Genomic DNA, 18923 nt, shown 5'->3' with positions numbered 1-18923 from the left:
CACCAAGGGGGAACCAGGAGTCAAGCCGCTCAGAGAGAGGTGAGCTTGATTCTCCTATGGGCAGAGGCTCATGTGCCCTGCATATCGGCAATATTCATTCCCGGAGTGGACAACTTTCAGGCGGACTTCTTAAGCCGCCAGACTCTATGGCCGGGGGAATGGTCTCTGCATCCACAAATCTTTCAAGCACTCTGCCAAAGATGGGGAGTGCCGGACGTGGATGTCATGGCATCGAGACTCAACAAGAAGCTAGACAGGTTCATGTCCCGCTCAAGGGATCCGATGGCCTGCGGAACCGATGCGCTGGTTTGCCCTTGGCATCAGTTCAAACTTCTTTATGCGTTTCCCCCGCTTCAGTTACTACCCCGCCTGCTGCGCAGGATCAGGGTGGAGCACATACCAGTCATCCTGGTAGCTCCAGCATGGCCCAGAAGGGCATGTTACTCACTAATTAAACTCTTCCTCTACGGCCAGACCTGCTATCGCAAGGTCCGATCCTCCACCCTGCCTTACGGCATCTAAATTTGACGGCCTGGAAGCTGAATCCCTGATTCTCAGGGGTAGAGGTCTGTCTCAGAAAGTAATCTCTACCCTAATCAGAGCCAGGAAACCGGTCTCTAGGGTGATTTATCACAGGGTCTGGAAGGCCTATGTAGGCTGGTGTGAGTCCAAGCTATGGCTTCCTCGCAAATTCACTATTGATAGAGTTTTAAGTTTTCTCCAGCTAGGAGTGGATAAAGGATTGGCATTAAGCACAATCAAAGGACAGATATCTGCTCTGTCAGTGTGGTTTCAGCGGCCGCTGGCCACCCACTCGCTGGTTAAGACCTTCCTTCAAGGGGTCTTACGTATTAAACCTCCAGTTAAATCCCCGCTTTGCCCGTGGGATTTAAACCTTGTTCTGTCAAGTTTACAGAAACAACCGTTTGAGCCGTTGGCTGAAATTCCTTTGGTTTTACTGACAAGGAAGTTAGTATTTTTGGTCGCCATAGTTTCCGCAAGAAGAGTATCGGAACTGGCGGCCTTATCCTGTAAGGAACCATATCTTATTTTTCATAAGGACAGGGTCGTTCTCCGCCCTCATCCTTCCTTCCTACCGAAGATATATCCAGTTTTCATTTGAACCAGGATTTGGTATTACCATCCTTCTTCCCTAAACCTACTTCCAGAAAGGAAGGGTTGCTGCATACCTTGGATATCGTCAGGGCCATGAAGGCCTATCTTAAAGCTACAAAGAAGATCCGGAAAACAGATGTGCTGTTCATATTACCGGATGGGCCCAAGAAGGGGCAGGCAGCTGCAAAGTCCACCATTTCTAGGTGGATTAAGCAATTAATCACTCAGGCCTACGGGTTGAAAGGGTTGCCTCCTCCAGTATCATTAAAGGCTCATTCTACTAGGGCCATGGGCGCCTCCTGGGCAGCACACCACCAGATCTCTATGGCTCAAGTTTGCAAGGCGGCAACCTGGTCTTCTGTCCACACGTTTACAAAATTCTACCAGTTGGACGTAAGAAGGAATACTGATACAGCCTTTGGGCAGGCAGTGCTGCAGGCTGCAGTTTGAGACCCTCGGATTCCGGGGGCTCCTCTTTTTTTGAGTTAAATTTAAAATTTAAGATTATTTTTCTCAACTAAGTTGGATTTATTATGATTTGAGTATATCTCTAAATTAAATCCTTTTGTCTTGGAGATGTTCTCCCTCCCCTCATTGTAAGCATTGCTTTGGGACATCCCATATAGTAATGAATGCCGCTCTGTGTCCCGTGATGTAACGATAAAGAAAAAGAGATTTTTAATACAGCTTACCTGTAAAATCTTTTTCTTGGAGTACATCACGGGACACAGAGCTCCCACCCCTCTTTTGAGGACCATTTTGGGAGGCATACTGCTTGCTACAAAACTGAGGTACTCCTCCTATGGGAGGGGGTTATATAGGGAGGGGCATTTCCTGTTTGAGATTGCCAGTGTCCATCACCTGAAGGTACTCCATATAACCCATATAGTAATGAATGCCGCTCTGTGTCCCGTGATGTACTCCAAGAAAAAGATTTTACAGGTAAGCTGTATTAAAAATCTCTTTTTTTGTAACATCAATAATGGTGATGATCAGCGACTTATGAGACTGCGATAGTGCAGTCGGAAATCTGCCACTGGGATGAACTGACCAACTGCCACTGACATCACCAGTGACATTAAGACTCCTTTCACACTGGTGCCGCCCGTAGCGTTGGTGGTAAAACGCTGCTATTTTACCATCAGATTTGTGGCGCATTTCGGCCAGTAGCAGGGTGCTTTTAACCCCCACTAGCGGCCAAGAAAGGGTTAATACCACCCGCAATGTGCCGCAAACGTTGGAGGCAGAAAAACTGAGCTCAACCTGCAGAAGTTGCTACATACATACCTGATCATCTCTTACGGTGCTGCAAAGCTGTTTAATTAAATGTGCCTGCTTTTTGCCTTTTATAGCAATTTACTATTTTTAAAGTCAATTCACAGCATTCTATTATGTGTCGGTATCAAATGCATATCTTGAATGTAAATGAAATGGCTTTTGCACTTTTTTTTTTAAATTTGAAGTGGACCCGTGCTATGCCTGTGCAGAGAAAGAACCCTGAATTAAAAGCTGGTTATACTTGCCTTCCTTTTGTACTTCCGGAGCTCTTTTCTTCTGCAGGATTGAGAAGAAGCTGCCTTGTGAAAGAGACAAGTCCTCAACCTAATAATAATCCTGAGCTTTAATTCTATTACTTTTATATTTTCCTATGACCCGATTAATGTCCTCAAAGTCATGTCTTCCAGAACCCCTTCCCCCAGCCCATAATGGCGCTTCAGTTGCTTTGGCTATTGGTAAAATGTATTTGGCCTGCCAATAAAACGTATGTGAATTTGACAAGCACTCCAGTTGTAGCTTAGGTAGGACTAATGACTTTTATTCCCCTGTGTGAAATCCCTCCCTAAGTACCATATCTCTTTGCTCAGTTGATTGGAATAGACGGTTGGTGTTTATGGAGGGGAGCAGGCACTATACTGTATGTGAATCTGATGCTTATACATTAATTGGCACAGATGGACTTAATGTGAAATAAAGTACATCATCTATTACTCAGTCATGTTATGAAAATACAGTGGGTGATGACAGAAGGTGGTTGCAGTGCACACGTAGTTGGGTTTTCTTAGAGTTTGGGCCCTTTCACACAGGGCTTTCCATGTGCGGGCTCCGCTTTGCTCATCGGGGATCGATTCGTCGATCCCCGCTGAGCAGGCAGATGACAGGTCTGTCTCTGCACACTGTGCTGGGACTGACCTGTCAGAGTGCCGCTCTTCCCTATGGGGGATCGGATGACGACGGACCGCAGAGTCCGTAGTCATCCGATCCGCAGATGAATGGAAAAATAGGGTTTTCCTCCGCCACACTTTTGCGGATCAGAGCGGGTGGCTCCATAGAGCTGCACGGAGCACCCATTCAGGTATGCCTAAAAAATTGACAGACGGACCTGAATGTGAAATGTGTGTATGTGTGTGTGTGTGTGTGTGTGTGTGTGTGTGTGTATATGTGTATGTATATATGTATATATGTATATGTATATGTATGTATATATATATATATAGAGAGAGATATATATATATAGATAGATAGATAGATAGATAGATAGATAGATAGATAGATAGATAGATAGATAGATATAGATGGATGCGAAGGACCCCTTGTTGTCAAAGTGCGTTTCTTGGACGAAAACTGCGTCAGCGCCTGATTGTCTAAACTCCCTTAGTGCCAGATGCCTTTTCCTATCAGAATTTAAGCCATGTACATTCAGAGACAATATCTTAGCCATGAGGTGAAATAGGGAGGGGAGAGGAATCTCTTACCTGAGGTGACGTGAAGCTGACGGAGAGGAGAGGCCAAGGAAAGAGGCGCCCCGGGAGGCACTCCAGGCAGAATCCACAAACTCCGAGGTGAGCAACTCGATGAATAAGGGGGAAGGAGGGGGGAGGGAAGACCAAAAGACAGAAAGAGAGAAGGAGCATTAGTACACACAAATAACAGTGAGCAACTAGAACCAACATTTGCGTCAGACCTTGAGAGGCCAACAGGCCTAGGTCAGCACGGATTCCCATTTACCCGTCCGGCCTCATTCCAGAAGAATGCGCCAGGCGGGTGCCCGGGAGCCCTAAGGTGGTCACTAAAAAACTCCCAATCTCTCGAGTCTCAAGGGAGACATGCCCATTAGGCAGATTGGGTATGAAGTGGAGGGCATCATATGGGGGACTAGGTATTCAAAAATGTCCAGGGCAGGAACATCAGACATAGTTAAAAAAAAAAAAAATAGATCATTTAAAAGAGAAAAAATAAGGAACAAATTAACATCCCAGGAGGAAGGCATGTCATAGTTCAGGTGCCTCTGTGGTGATTCACCTTGCGAGGGGCCTCCTTACTCCAGGGGCGATTGGATGAGGGCACTTTCTGCCAGAAAACTGGCGGAGCAGGAGGCGTGGCCACCAGGTCCCATTCAGGGAGTTGGGGGACAGGGATCCCCAAGACGTCACAAAAAGCGTCAAGATCCTCCGGGTACCTCAAGATGACCGACTTGCCCTGATGTTTTGCTGTGAGGCTGAAGGGGAAACCCCACCTGTAGATTATGTGTTTGTCCTGCAGGGCACGCAGCAAGGGTTGCAGGAGTCAGCGCTTTTGTAGAGTGATCCATGAGAGGTCTGGATATAGTTGCACTGGTACATCCTGGAAAGTCACTTTCCTCGCCAAGCGAGCTTGGCGCATGATCTCTTCTTTCAAGGGGTAGGAGCTAATCCTGCAGATAATGTCCCTCGGTTTGGAGGCGGTATTTTTAGGGCGCAAAGCTCGGTGGGCCCTGTCCATCTCAATACGAGCAGTAGGGGGCTCTCCCAGGAGATTATTGAACACCGTCTGCAGTGTGTCCTGAAGATCCTCTAGGCCCTCAGTTTTGGGACCCCCCGCAGCCTAATATTATTCCTGCGCCCCCTGTTGTCCAGGTCCTCCATGTGGCGCTGCATATCCCGCAGCAGGGTGCGATGGTCTGCACCCTGAAGTTGAACTCTGTGGACCGCTAGCTTGGTTTCCTGGAGTTCTTCTTCTGCCATTTCCACTCGATCTGTCAGGTGCTTCATGCCTGACTGGAGCACCTGAATTTCTGAGCGACACACCGTCTTAACTTCCTCAATTAAATGTTTAAAGTCCTCTTTGGTAGGGATTGCCTGTAAGTAGGAGTGCCATTGAGGAGAGACATGGTGAGCATAGTATGGCAGCAGTGGGTGTTCAGAGGGGGGAGGGTGGAGGGTGGGATGGCTGAGAACGTTGGGTGGTATATCCATGGGCCTGGTATGCCAGATCTGTGGGAGAATGTCTCTGACCGCTCCATGAGGAGGCCTGGTTGGTTGGGCGGTGTCCCTGGCCACCTGCTCCGGGGGGGGGGGGGGGGTACGTTGCAGGGGAGCCCGCTTTCTGGGCATAAGTGAGTGGAGCAGGCTGCACTCCAGGAGAGCAGGGGGGCTGCAGTTGTGACAGTCTCTGCGCTTTAGGAGGGGGTGGCTCCGGAGCATAGGAGCTAAAGGCCTCATGGCTCTCCACAGGCTCTTGTAGTACCTGGTCTGCTGGGTAAATTGGTGCAGGCAGGGCGGGGAAGTCCACGGAGGAGATGGAGGGAGTGGGGGATCCTGGATCAGTCTCAGGGAGGCAGGGGTCTGACATTGTCCTCAGCAGCTGAGGGAAGGCCCCAGAGCACTGCGTGTAGTGCGGGGGGGGGGGGGGAGGCCTGTCATGGCGGCCTGTGCACCATGCAGTGAGGACCCAGAGGGGGCTGGGCTGCTGGGCTGGAGAAACTCACTGCTCCAGAGGCGGATGGAGGGTCCGTGGAGCCCAGTGATGTCAGTGGGGGTCCCTCGGGCGACTGGGATCCAAAGCGATCCGGCCTGGAGAGCTGTGTGGACGGCTGGGAGCATGCCTTGGAGGGGTCCGTGCCATCTTGGGAGCTCCATCCGGTGGCGTACTTTGCTGCATAAAAAAGGACCCCGGGGATTGTGAGGTTCCCCGGGGTTTTGTGAATCTGGTGCACCTGGATCTGCTCATGAAGGTGTGGATTAACGTCCCCAAAAGTGCCGTTTTAGTCCGGGCTGAGAGAGCAGAAGACTCAGGCTGCCATCCAGGTCGGCTTCCGATCACGCCCTCTAATCCCCTTTTTAATGCATGCCAATATTTTGTGGGCTTTGCTTGCAGCAGCTTGTATTTGCATTCGGTTGCTGAGCCTGTCATCTACTAGGACCCCCAGGTCCTTTTCCATCCTAGATTCCTCTAGAGGTTCTCCCCCCTAGAGCATGAATTGCATTCATATTTTTGGCACCCAAATGCATTTTTTTTAATTTTTCAACATTAAACCTTGTTTGCCTTGTAGTTGCCCACCCCATTAACTTGTTTAGATCTTCTTGCAATTTTTCCACATCCTGCGCAGAAGTTATTGCCCTGCTTAGCTTTGTAATTGTGTTTATGGTCTATTGTGTTAACGCAGTATTAAATGCTAATTTATTTTTATCCATAAAGACATAAGAAGCTGCGCTAATAGTGAATCATCAAATGAGCTTGCATCATCATGTAATTAACAAAACAGCTTTGATAATAATAATAATAATGAATTGTGCAATAAGTAAAAATACATAAACCAAATAACAAAGTCTCTATCATGAATATTCAAATGGAGATGAATATTGGAACATCCTGTGACAGATTTTCAAATGGACAAGGGACTCTGTGAATCCACCACCACACGGAATGAACGCTTACCAGCTATACAAGCTGTCGAAACTTGTGACTCATACCCAGCCTGGGTCTTAAGATTCTCCCAACGCATCAAACGGCTAACGAGCCAGGCATTCCTGGAGCTCCAGCCCAGGTCCTATGGTCCTACCAACGTGTCAAACGGCTAGCAAGCTGGACGTTACTGGAGACTGCTAAAAATAAAGCTTCAGATGAAATTGGTGAGAGTAACTGTCAGCTTCTGGGGAAGAGTCTGCAGAGAGGAGCACCATGGACAATACAGTGACTGCCTAGACCAGACACAGCGGCTGTTCCTGAGAATGGTGGAGGAGATGGTGGGAACAGTAGTGCTACAACTCTCCAGGAGTCTGCAGTAGCCAAGACTATGCTTGAACCCAGGAGAGAAACTGCGTGTTCACTGCATGCTAAGTAACCTAAAGTTTCCCCATTGCCCAATTCTTTTGATATGTGGGCACAAACCATTCCTTTACTATCCACTGACCACAGCCAGCTTCAGGTTGCACTTCTGAGCTTCCCCAAATTTCTGGTTCTGTTAAATGTGCACCCTAAGTGCCTCCATATATGCACAGTGCGCTCGGGTCTGTGCATGCTCACAGGGAGGAAGGCGATGCAGGGGTGTGACTTGGCGCACAGGGCTTTAGACACACCCATTGTCCCAGCAAAGAGTGTGCACACAAAGGCTTGTAAGGGAATAGAGTCACCTGATGATGGGAAACAAGGAGAGCTCAAGGGGATCAAGAGATCCCCAAATTTTCCACTTCTTAATTGATTGAACAGTACTGACTGGCATATTCAAGGCTTTGGATATCTGTTTATAATTTATTTATTTCAGGTACTCAATTTACACAGCGCTTTATATCCTTTTCCATCTTTGTAAAGTTTCATTATCTATCTTTTTACGCAGGTCTTTTGACTGTTCTTTTCTTGGGGTGCAACAGATCAAAAAAACTCATGGATCGAATTGATCCTCGGATCAGAGTCACGGATCGGACCATTTTTCGGATCAGCAAAAAAAAAAAAGACAAATCTTGTTACACCCACCGGAGTTTTAGATTTCACTGTTATTTTCAACACAAAACAGAGCTTGTATGCTTAAATACAGTATATGTAAATCTGACGGACTGTTTACATGTTAAATTTTAAAAGCAGCAGCAAACCTGCTGACCTTACATGGTTGCTAATGTGACACAACACCTCTCTGATTTTCACATTTAGTTAAATGTGAAAATCAGATGTTCTGTCACATTAGCAACCATGTAAGGTTTTCTGCTGCTTTTAAAATTTAACATGTAAACAATCCGTTGGATTTCCAAATACTGTATTTAAGCACATAAGCTCTGTTTTGTGTTGAAAATAACTGTGAAATCTAAAACTCTGTTGGGTGTAACAAGATGTCCGCTTGCCCCCTTCTCACTATCATTACTGTGCAGGAGTGTGGGGTGGAGCAAGATGGCGGCGACGAAACGTCACTTCCTGACAAGACAGCCGCCGCTGGGTGTACCGAGATGGCCGCCGCTCTGGAGCTAGGCCGAAGCCGGGGACTTTACTATGGCCGAGGCTGCGGAGCGCGTGGTGTGCCGATCCCAACGGGGTGACCTGTTCGGATCACGAATCGGTGACGATCCGTTGCACCACTATTCTTTTCTACCTATTTGTGGCTCAGTGTCTAGCCTGCTTAGTGCATCCATGTGAGACCTAACAAACACATTGACTATTTATACACAGACACGAATTGTGATTTAAAAAAAAAACACAAATGTGGGAAATTTACCTTTTTTAATTGCCATTTTAAACCGTGTGCCACCTTCTGTGTCTGTACCAAGCCCAAACATTCCAGGGTATGTAAGCTTTTTACCATTTGGGTGATTTCTGTTATGATTTAAAAAGGATCCAAAAAACTATGATAATTAATGGCTTCATGTGATTGCTATCCTTAAATAAAAGACAGTTTTTTGGCATGATCAGTCATATTTTCAATATCGATGCCAAAATGTCACAATTTCTGCCAGGGTATACACACTTTTGAGCACAACTGTATGTATGTCAAAGCCTAAGTCATTGCCGCTCCTTGGGCCATGCCCCCTGACATGTTTCGTAAGAGCAGAATTACAGGACTTCTACATCATTGGCTGTGAAAACTGAAGGAGTGACATGTGCATGTGATGGCAATGAAAAAAAACGTATTGAAAGAGTATGAGAAAGTGAAGCTGCCTCGAGAGTGGATTTAAAAAAAAAAAAAAATGTATACATCCATACTTAGATTAGCTATGGAGCGTGATGGTTTCAAGCTAAAATGTTCATTGCTCATTAAACAATCTATAAGCTGCTTTTTTGGTAAACTGATAAATGTCTGAAAAGTGGGGATTTAAAGCTAGATGTAAAATTACATTTGGCTTATTAAAGCAGTGTGTAACATGCACAACTGACAATACTTGATTCCACTTTGTATCCCTTGTTGCATCTCCTGCAGCCACTTTCTGTCCACATGCTTGTCTTTTAGCTGTGGTTGCATTAACCGCTTCAGCCTTGGAAGACATTACCCCCTTGCTTACCAGAGCACTTTTGAAAATTTGGCACTGCGTCGTGTTAACTGACAATTGCGCGTTCATGCAATGCTGTACCCAAATGTCCTTTTATTCCCCCCACAAATAGAGCTTTCTTTTGGTGGTATTTTTGTGGTATTTGATCACATCTGCGGTTTTTTCTTTTTTGCGCTATAAACAAAAATAACGACTATTTTGAAAAAGAAAGAATATTTTTATTTTAAAATTTTAATGCCATAATATAACCCCCCCCCCCCCCAAAAAAAAAACTTTAGACTAATATGTATTCTTCTACATATTTTTGGTAAGAAAAATTGCAATAAGTGTATAATGATTGGTTTGTACACTTTTTTGACACATTTTTAGGACCATTGACATTTATACAGCGATCAGTGCTATAAATATGCACCGATTACTGTGTAAATGTCACTGGTAGGGAAGGGGTAAACACTAGGGGGCGATCAAGGGGTTAAATGTCTGTTCCCTCAGCATGTTCTAACTGTATGGGGATAGGACTGACTAGGAAAGGAGACAGATCATGTGTTCCTACATAGTATACACACACAAATCCCTATGCTGGCACTCGTGCATCGGGTCCCCTGCTGTGCAGTGCGCCCTCCGGGGAAAGTCGTAGCCATATGGGATTTCACTCAGGAGAGCCATTCTGCAGCAGTAAAAGTACATGAGCCGGTCGGGAACCAGTTAAACATCTGGGTGCCTTTTGAGGAGGAACAATGGGAGGAGGCACTTTTGGCAGTCTCTCAGTGTTCACTGAATGTTGCCCGGCGCTTGTCGCAGCTGTATATACTTCTGAGTTCACTATACACCCACCAGACTGGCTAGAACGTGGGGTGCGCGATGATCCCTCGTGCACACGTTGCATGTGGGATCACGGCGACTTGATACACCTGCTGTGGCGTTGCCCCAAACTTTGTGCTTACTGGACAGTGGTGATAGAGGTCATTAACCAAACCTTCTAGGTTCAAATTGCTAAAGAGCCCAAACCTTGCTTGTTGGGTATTATTGAGGGTGACACACTTGAGGCGGTGCCCAGACAGTCGATAGCCAGGGCCCTCATTCAGGCCCAGATGCTAATTTTACGGCACTTGAAGTCAACAGAACCTCCTACTGTAAAGAAGTGGATAAAACAAATGGGTAACACTTTGAAACTGGAAAAACGTATCTACCAGGCAGCACGGGAACATTTTCCAAACTCTGGGATCCATGGTAAAGTGTGCCTGGGTTGGCTCTGGTGGAGCTGGTATGGGAAAGATTGTTGTGAATCTTCTTGGGTCACTAAATTTGTAACAGGGACTCAGATTAGCTAGCTGCACTACTGTCATGGGTTATTTTTCTTTGTTTTGAGTGTGAAGATACATACAATGTACATTACAAGACATTGTGCGATCTGTGCAATATTTTCTGAAACTAAGCTTTGTACGGGTTTAATGTATTGTGGTGCTCTGATGTCAATAATGGATGTAATGTACCTATCTTGTTTTGAGAATAAAAAAATAAATAAAAAAACATCTCTGGATTTTTTTAATTTTTTTTTTTGGTGACAACATTGAAAAATGCCCTTGTAATGGCATTCGAAATCCATGTGAAATGCAGAGCACAATTTAGACAAGAACAGAGAAATGCCATAAGGGCCTCAACAAGGAAATGTAATTTATGGCAGCATCACTAGGTATTTTAATGAAAGCTGCAAAATTATTTTATAGTGACATTAAAAACTTTTGTTAATTTTGCTATAGCCTATGTGATTTTTCTGCTTTGAGTTTACCTATAAATTATTTTTTAGCAAATGAGATGCTATGTATTTAAAAGTGGGGGAAAAAAACTCACGCCTGAATCTATAAATTTTAAATACAATATATCAATGCAGCAGCTGTTTCAATCATGTGATATATAAGAAAAGTGGTGTCACAATAACTAATCCTTAGACAAACAGCGCTAGCAAAAAAATAAATAATTCACAGTGAGTAAAAAACTAACAGCGACCTTAAAAAAATAAATGGATAAAGAAGTGCAAATATAGTCCAGTGATAATGAATTGAATAATCTCCTCATTCAGATATAAATGTGCTCTTTGTAGAAATGTCATACAATAGTGAACAAATATTGATAGTGCTCTTAAACGATTCAGAGAGGTCGAATGCGCTGTATGGTCTTAACCTCATCCTCTGGTCATTGGGACCGTACATCGCAAAAGTTAATGAGGGTCAACTCCATTTGACCTTCATCTTTTTCCTTGAACGGTTTGGAAACACTATCAACATTTGTTCACTAATATATGACATTTCTACAAAGAGCTCGTTTGTATGTGAATGAGATCATCTACCGTATTTATCGGGGTATAGCGCGCACCCCTAAAGTTGACCCCATTCCTGTGGAAAAAAAGAGTTTTTTGTACTTACAGTTTTGGTGTCTTGCGCGGCGTCCATCGGCGAATCCGGCGTCCGTCTGCGGCTTTGGGTGTCCTCTTCGTCGGGTCCGGCGTCCTCCCCGCTCGTTTCCCGTGCCGAGTTTTGAATACTGCGCCAGCATATATCGAGCGCAGTACACTCGGGCAGGCTCGGCAACTGTCGCGCTCACGTCCTGTACGTCCAGGACGTGAGCACGGAAGAAGCCGAGACTGGCCAACTATACCCAAGTGTACTGCGCTCGGTATATGTCGGCGCAGTATTCAAAACTCGGAGCGGGAAAGCGGGTATCGGCGTATATCGCGCACCCACGATTTTGCCCTGATTTTCAGGGCAAAAAAGTGCGCGATATACGCCGATAAATACGGTAATTCATTATCGCTAGACTATACATACACCTGTGGAGAAAAAATGTAGCGCTAGTGATGACAAAGAAACAATAGTTTCTCTGAGTGGATATGTAAAGAGATGAATAAATAATCACCGTACTGAAACGGTGATAAGTGACAAAAACAAATGTGGGGTAAATTAATGAAAAAGTGGAACAAACAAACACAACCCAAAATAACAGTGTAAAGTCCATCAAATAAAACTTGTGGAGAAATGGATGATGGAATGACCACGTAGATCCTCAAGGGCAAACAATAATTTCTTAAACTCAATGAAGATATGAATATGCTTACCAGAAGACGTGGATCTGCTTGTCAGCGACAGCAGATCAATTAGGCATGAAACTCTCAGGGCACGATCTACTCGGCTTCCCCAAACTGGATCAATGAATGAGGCGGATCTTCAGTGGAGGGCCGTGGATGCACGATGTCCTGGAATGGTGTCCCAGATTTTCCAAGGTGTGTGCCCCCAAATGAAGGAGGGGAAATGGTATTTTACCCCTTGGGAGATGGGACAAAATAGACCTGGAAGGCTCCAAGAAGCATGTGGGGAAGGAAAGAAAAACAAAGCCCCAATGGTGCAGGTCAAAAATATAAAGGTTTTATTGTAATAAAACCACAGATAAACATTAAAAGTGATCACAAATAGTAAAACGGGCAATATGGGAAATGGTGAAAACCAAGCCCTATGCGTTTCGTCCTAGAGGGACTTCAACTGGGGCATCCACTTTTTCCTTTATACATACACCTATTTATCTATTTATTTTTTAGGTCACTGTTAGTTTTTTTTATTTACTGCAAATTAATATTACTGTATATACTCGAGTATAAGCCGATCCACCTAATTTTACCACAAAAAACTGGGAAAACGTATTGACTCGAGTATAAGCCTAGCGTGTCCGTGTGCATGCCTCACTGTGCCTCACTTTGCCTCACTGTGTCCATGCCTCACTGTGCCCGTGCCTTACTGTGTCCATGACTAGACTTATGTTTAACATGGGAGTATATAGAAGGTGTGCCCGGGTTTGAAAAATTGGTGCTACCCTGCCGTAGGTCCCTCAGACCGCAAACTTTGCACACTTGTAGAGGAGAACTGGGGCTACATGTGTGCCAAGTTTCAGGCATCACATTTTCTCCACCTTACTGATCTTCTGTGAATTTTGCTATGTTTTAGGGTTTGCTGAAGTCAGAGGTATAAACACATTTCTATGTCAAAGATCGGAAGAGATGGACAAAGGAGCTTCACGGCATTTAAATCAGTTGTAAACCCCCCCCCCCTTTTTTTTTCCTCTCCTAAAATGAAAATGTCATACCTGCTAAACCTTCTCTTCTGGTGTCCCCTGCCGTCATTCTCTTCTTGCTATGGGGCATTCATGAGGTCATGCTCCCATGCTGGTCTGTGAGCGTCCATAGATGCACACAGTGCAGCTCGGTCCCACGACAGGAGCTTATGGCTCATGTTGCAGTCAAAGCCTCCCGTGAATACAGGATAAGAAAGGGGAAGAGCTGCTGCAGATGTGGCAGAGCTGGATGGAGAATGGACTTGGGTAAGTGTTTAAGGGGAGGGCCAGGAGGGAGCTGCTATGGAAAGGTTTAACCTTAATTTAGAGAATGCTTTAAGGTAAAAAAAAAAATATTTAGCCTTTTAGGGCCGCGTTAATCTTCATGCTTGGACACAGCAGCTGAATAAATATTGAAGATATCTAGTGTTCTACGCTTTAGTTGAGACGGAATCTTATTTTAATAGGTTTTTCCTTTAAAGTGTCCCTAAAATACACAAGGATCCTGACAGAAATCAAACCTCAATACCACTTTCTTTTGGTGGCAACTCTGACAGGGGGGTACAGGCATTACACCTGTGAGGATCAGTTCATGGGAGTGCCTGCACATGGATGCATGTAAACTCATAGCCTGGTCTAAATCTCAGTTGTTGGTTTAAATAACTTGTTTTTTTTTATGTCCATTGTACTTGTACATACAGTGCCTTGATAAAGAATTCATACCCCTTGAAATTTTCCATATTTTGTCATGTTGCAACCAAAAACGTAAAAAGAATTATGTGATGGACCAACACAAAGTGGCACACAATTGTGAAAAGGAAGAAACTGTTAAATGGTTTTCAAATTTTTTTTTTTACAAATATCTGAAAAGTGTGGCGTGCATTTGTATTCAGCCCCCCGAGTCAATACTTTGTAGAACCACATTTTGCTGCAATTACAGCTACAAGTCTTTTTGGAGATGTCTCTACCAGCTTTGCACATCCACATCCACAGCTATGGCCGCTCGCTGTATCACGGGAGCGCGCCCGCAATTACTCACCACCATGCGAGCTCTCTTGCATGCCTGTGGTCAGTACTTGCGGGGAGGACCAGAGACAGCCGCCGAGGGACCCCAGAAGACGTGGATCTGGGCCACTCTGTGCAAAACAAACTGCACAGTGGAGGTAAGTATAACATATTTTTTTTTCCTTTACTAACCCTTTAAGACTGATATGTATTCGTTCAGTCTGTCAATGGAGAAGGATTCGTTCAGTCTGTCAATGGAGAAGGAATGAAACTGACAGGATCTTCACCCATTCATAGAACGCAATGCATTGTGGGAGAGTAGTAGTAATACTAAGTGTTTGTCAAAGGGGACAGAAGGGAGTGGGCGAGCAGGGCAGCTGGTCACACTAGCAGTGTTCACTGTTAACCTATAAAGCACCAGAAGAGCAGATTCCAGCAGGCATGGAGGGGGGAATTTTCCTATACAAAAGTTTCTTTCATATCCTCCTGAAGAAGAGTGTCGCACAACATGTAGAAGAGTCACCGCTCTTGGTTGTGTATGGGACTGCGTAGCTGTAAACTGGTTAGCGTGCACATCCTGACCCGTGTCCACATCCTTAAAGGGCATTCAATGGTCACGTGCGCATCAGAATGGAGGAAGGAGACCTGGTCTGATCAATCCTGTTTTCTTTTATATAATGTAAATGGCGGGGTGCATGTGCATCGCTTACCTGGGGAAGGTATGACACTGGGATGCAGTATGGGAAGAAGATGAGCTGGCAGAGGCAGTGTCATGCTTTGAACGTGTTCTGCTGGGAAACCTTGGGTCCTGACATTCAAGTGGATGTTACTTTGACAGGTACAAGCTATGTAAACCTTGTTGCTGGCCAAGTAGACCCCTTCATGAAAACGGTGTTCATAGGCCATGGCCTTTTTTGGCAGGATAATGCCTCCTGCCACACTGCAAAATAGTTAAAAAATGGTTTGAGGAACACGGCGATGAGTTTGAGGTGTTGACTTGGCCATCAAATTCTCCAAATCTCAATCCAATTAAGCATCTGTGGGATGCGCAGGAAAAAACAAGTTTGATCCAGGGAGACCCCACCTCACAACATATAGGACTTAAAGGATCTGCTACTAACAGCTTGGTTTCGGATACCACAGCCTTCCCCTCAGTAGTCTAGTGCCGTCTATGCCTCAATGGGTCAGGGATGTCTTGGCAGCAAAGGGGGGACCTTGTCAATATTAGGTTGGTGGTCATAAAGTTATGGCTGATCGGTGTATGTGAAATACAAATGTCTTTGAAATAAGGGGGAATGCACATACTCCTATTTTTGATTATTATTATTATTATTATACAGGATTTATATTGCGCCAACTGTTTTTGTTTTTAGTGCTTTACAACATGGGGACAGACAGTACAATTACAATTTAATACAGGAGGAATCGGAGGGCTCTGCTCGTTAGAGCGTACAATCTAGGAGGAAATGTGTCATGATAATAGAGAATTTATAAGGAGTGGTCTATTGAATAATGAGATACACACCATTAAATATAACGAATGTGTTTCATGCTGTATCCCCCTAAAATTATTAAACTTAATTTTTAAGGGAATATTTTGTGTTTTACACAAATTTTCTTTATTATACTTATGGCTGTTTTTTCCCGAAATCCACTGGAGGCTAATATTTTGGTAAATTTAGATGTGTCCATTGTGGGGTTATTTTGAACCAATAGTCAGAACTGGTTTATTGTTTTGTTTTTAAGACGGGAAGTGAAGAGAAATTTCCCCAACTGGACACAACCTGATGGGTTTAAGCACAAAAAGGGGTTTAACCACTTCCCGACCTCCTCATGTACATATACGTCAGCAGAATGGCACGGACAGGCACATTCACGTACCTGTACGTCCTCTGCTAGACGTGGGTGGGGGGTCCGATCGGGACCCCCCCCGGTACATGCAGAGGTCGGGTCCGCTCGGGGAGCGATCCGGGACGACGGCGCGGCTATTTGTTTTTAGCCGCTCCGTCGCGATCGCTCCCCGGAGCTGAAGAACGGGGAGAGCCGTGTGTAAACACGGCTTCCCCGTGCTTCACTGTGGCGGCGCATCGATCGGGTGATTCCCTTTATAGGGAAGACCCGATCGATGATGTCATTCCTACAGCCACACCCCCCTACACTAGTAAACACACACAAAGTGAACACTAAATGTTACAGCGCCCCCTGTGTTTAACTCCCAAACTGCAACTGTCATTTTCACAATAAAGAATGCAATTTAAATGCATTTTTTGCTGTGAAAATGACAATGGTCCCAAAAATGTGTCAAAATTGTCCGAAGTGTCCGCCATAATGTCGCAGTCACGAAAAAAATCGCTGATCGCCGCCATTAGTAGTAAAATAAAAATAAAAAAAATAAAAATGCAAAAAAACTATCCTCTATTTTGTAAACGCTATAAATTTTGCGCAAACCAACCGATAAACGATTATTGCGATTTTTTTTTTACCAAAAATAGGTAGAAGAATACGTATCGGCCTAAACTGAGGAAAAAAAAAAATTATATATGTGTTTTTGGGGGATATTTATTACAGCAAAAAGTAAAAAATATTGCATTTTTTTCAAAATTGTCGCTCTATTTTTGTTTATAGCGCAAAAAATAAAAAACGCAGAGGTGATCAAATACCACCAAAAGAAAGCTCTATTTGTGGGGAAAAAAGGATGCCAATTTTGTTTGGGAGCCACGTCGCACAACCGCGCAATTGTCTGTTAAAGTGACGCAGTCCCGAACTGTAAAAACCCCTTGGGTCTTTAGGCAGCAATATGGTCCGGGGCTTAAGTGGTTAAGAGGGGAAAAAACTTTTTTTTTTTTTTTTTTTTTTTTTTTGCCATAAAGATTTTAATTTAGTCCTAAATTTGTCTCTGCAACTGAGCTACTTTTCGTGTGACCACAAAACCTTTTCTTTGCAGGAATAGGCTTTCTGCATTAAAAAATAAAAAAATATTAATGCATAAATCATGTGCTTTTTATCTCAGCTCTTGAATGTTCCAGCAACTTCTGCTTGTATTTTTCTATTTGTATTGTGCCATTTGGTCAAATTCTTTATCCGCTTTGCTTCACTGCAGAAGATAAGTCTCTAACAAAACCTTCTATTCTTTCCTGTTGTCTAAAATGTGTGCTCAGCAGTATGCACTGTCAGCATTTCTGTTTTCCTGAAGCATTTTTTAGGGAATGTTTTCGAAAGTCACAATGATACCTGTTGCTATCGGAAGAAAGAAAACCTTTTTACGTGTATTGTTTTGGCTATTTTGAAATTGCGGTCCAGGGCAGGTTTTTGGGTATACCCTGTTGACTGTGTAGTGGCCTAAAATATCTATTAGGCTCCTTTGCAAACCTAATGGATATTTCATAATTTGAATTTTGTCATGCAGTTGACTATAGGCTGCTTCTAGACCTAAGGTAAGGCTCAATTCACAAAGCTTTAACACATGGATAGGACCAGTGGCATGCCTAGGACAGCTGGACCCTGGGGGTTACATTTTTTATTTATTTTTTTAACACCCCACCTGCAACAAAATCTTCTGAAGCAATAAAGCGTCACTCTGTGCATGCCGTGCCAAATTGTGAGTCTGGCCAAAGTGCATCAACGGTGGGAGGGGCTTATAAGGCACCGATATGTTAGTCCCTCCTGCCGAGCAGTTGTCTGCTCCTAGTGGGGGAAGCCATCTGCCAGGAGAAGACCGTGATAATCACCAGAGAAACCCGGCAGGCTGGTTGTAAACAAGTTGTTCGGTACATTCAGCCTGTTCATTAACGGTTAGGCCCCGTACACACGACCAAACATGTATGCTGAAACTGGTCCGCGGGCCAGTTTCAGCATACATGTTCGGTCGTGTGTAGGCGCGAGCGGGCCGAATTCCAGCAAACATTTGCCCGCCGGGCCTTTTCCCAGCGGGCAAATATTCCTGGACGTGTTTTAAAACCGTCCGCTGGAATCCTGCCCGCTCGAACATGTACGGTCGTCAGTACAGACCTACCGTACATGTCCGAGCGCCCGCCGTCCCTCGCATGCGTCGAATGACTTTGACGCATGCGTGGAAGCCTTTAAATGGCAGGCCCGCCCACGTCGCCGCGTCATCGTCGCGGCGACGACGCGGACACGCCCCGCGTAGTGTTTACGCGTGGACTTCTGTACGATGGTTAGTACAACCATCGTACAGAAGCCCTCTGGCAGGCATGTACGGTGAAAACGGTCCGACGGACCGGTTTCACCGTACATGTTTGCTCGTGAGTACCCGGCCTTAGAATCTCAGCTGGTTCCTGCTGAACGGGCCGAGATTCAAAGTAACTATGTATGGCCGGCCTAAGGGAGGGTTGTAACCTCTGTCAAATTATTTGCCCATCTGTGAGCCACTGGGATGATTTCTTTTACTTCTTGTCCCCAAGGACATGTGGGGAAATCCCTCATAAATGAGAAAATCCCTGGTTGTCACCAGAACAA

At 44.8% G+C, this 18923-nt stretch overlaps 1 protein-coding gene across 3 annotated transcripts in view; it reads left to right on the top strand.

Moving 5' to 3' along the window:
• The window catches only part of DNAJC13 (DnaJ heat shock protein family (Hsp40) member C13), a 220226-nt gene that overhangs the window by 45272 nt on the left and 156031 nt on the right, over positions 1-18923 (top strand). The gene's annotated exons all lie outside the window — the stretch shown is intronic.

The sequence above is a fragment of the Rana temporaria genome, chromosome 5, assembly GCF_905171775.1.
Source record: "Rana temporaria chromosome 5, aRanTem1.1, whole genome shotgun sequence".
Taxonomy (NCBI): Eukaryota; Metazoa; Chordata; class Amphibia; order Anura; family Ranidae; genus Rana; species Rana temporaria.
The sequence above is the reverse complement of the archived record's forward strand: the minus strand, read 5'-3'. Positions and strand labels throughout refer to the sequence as shown.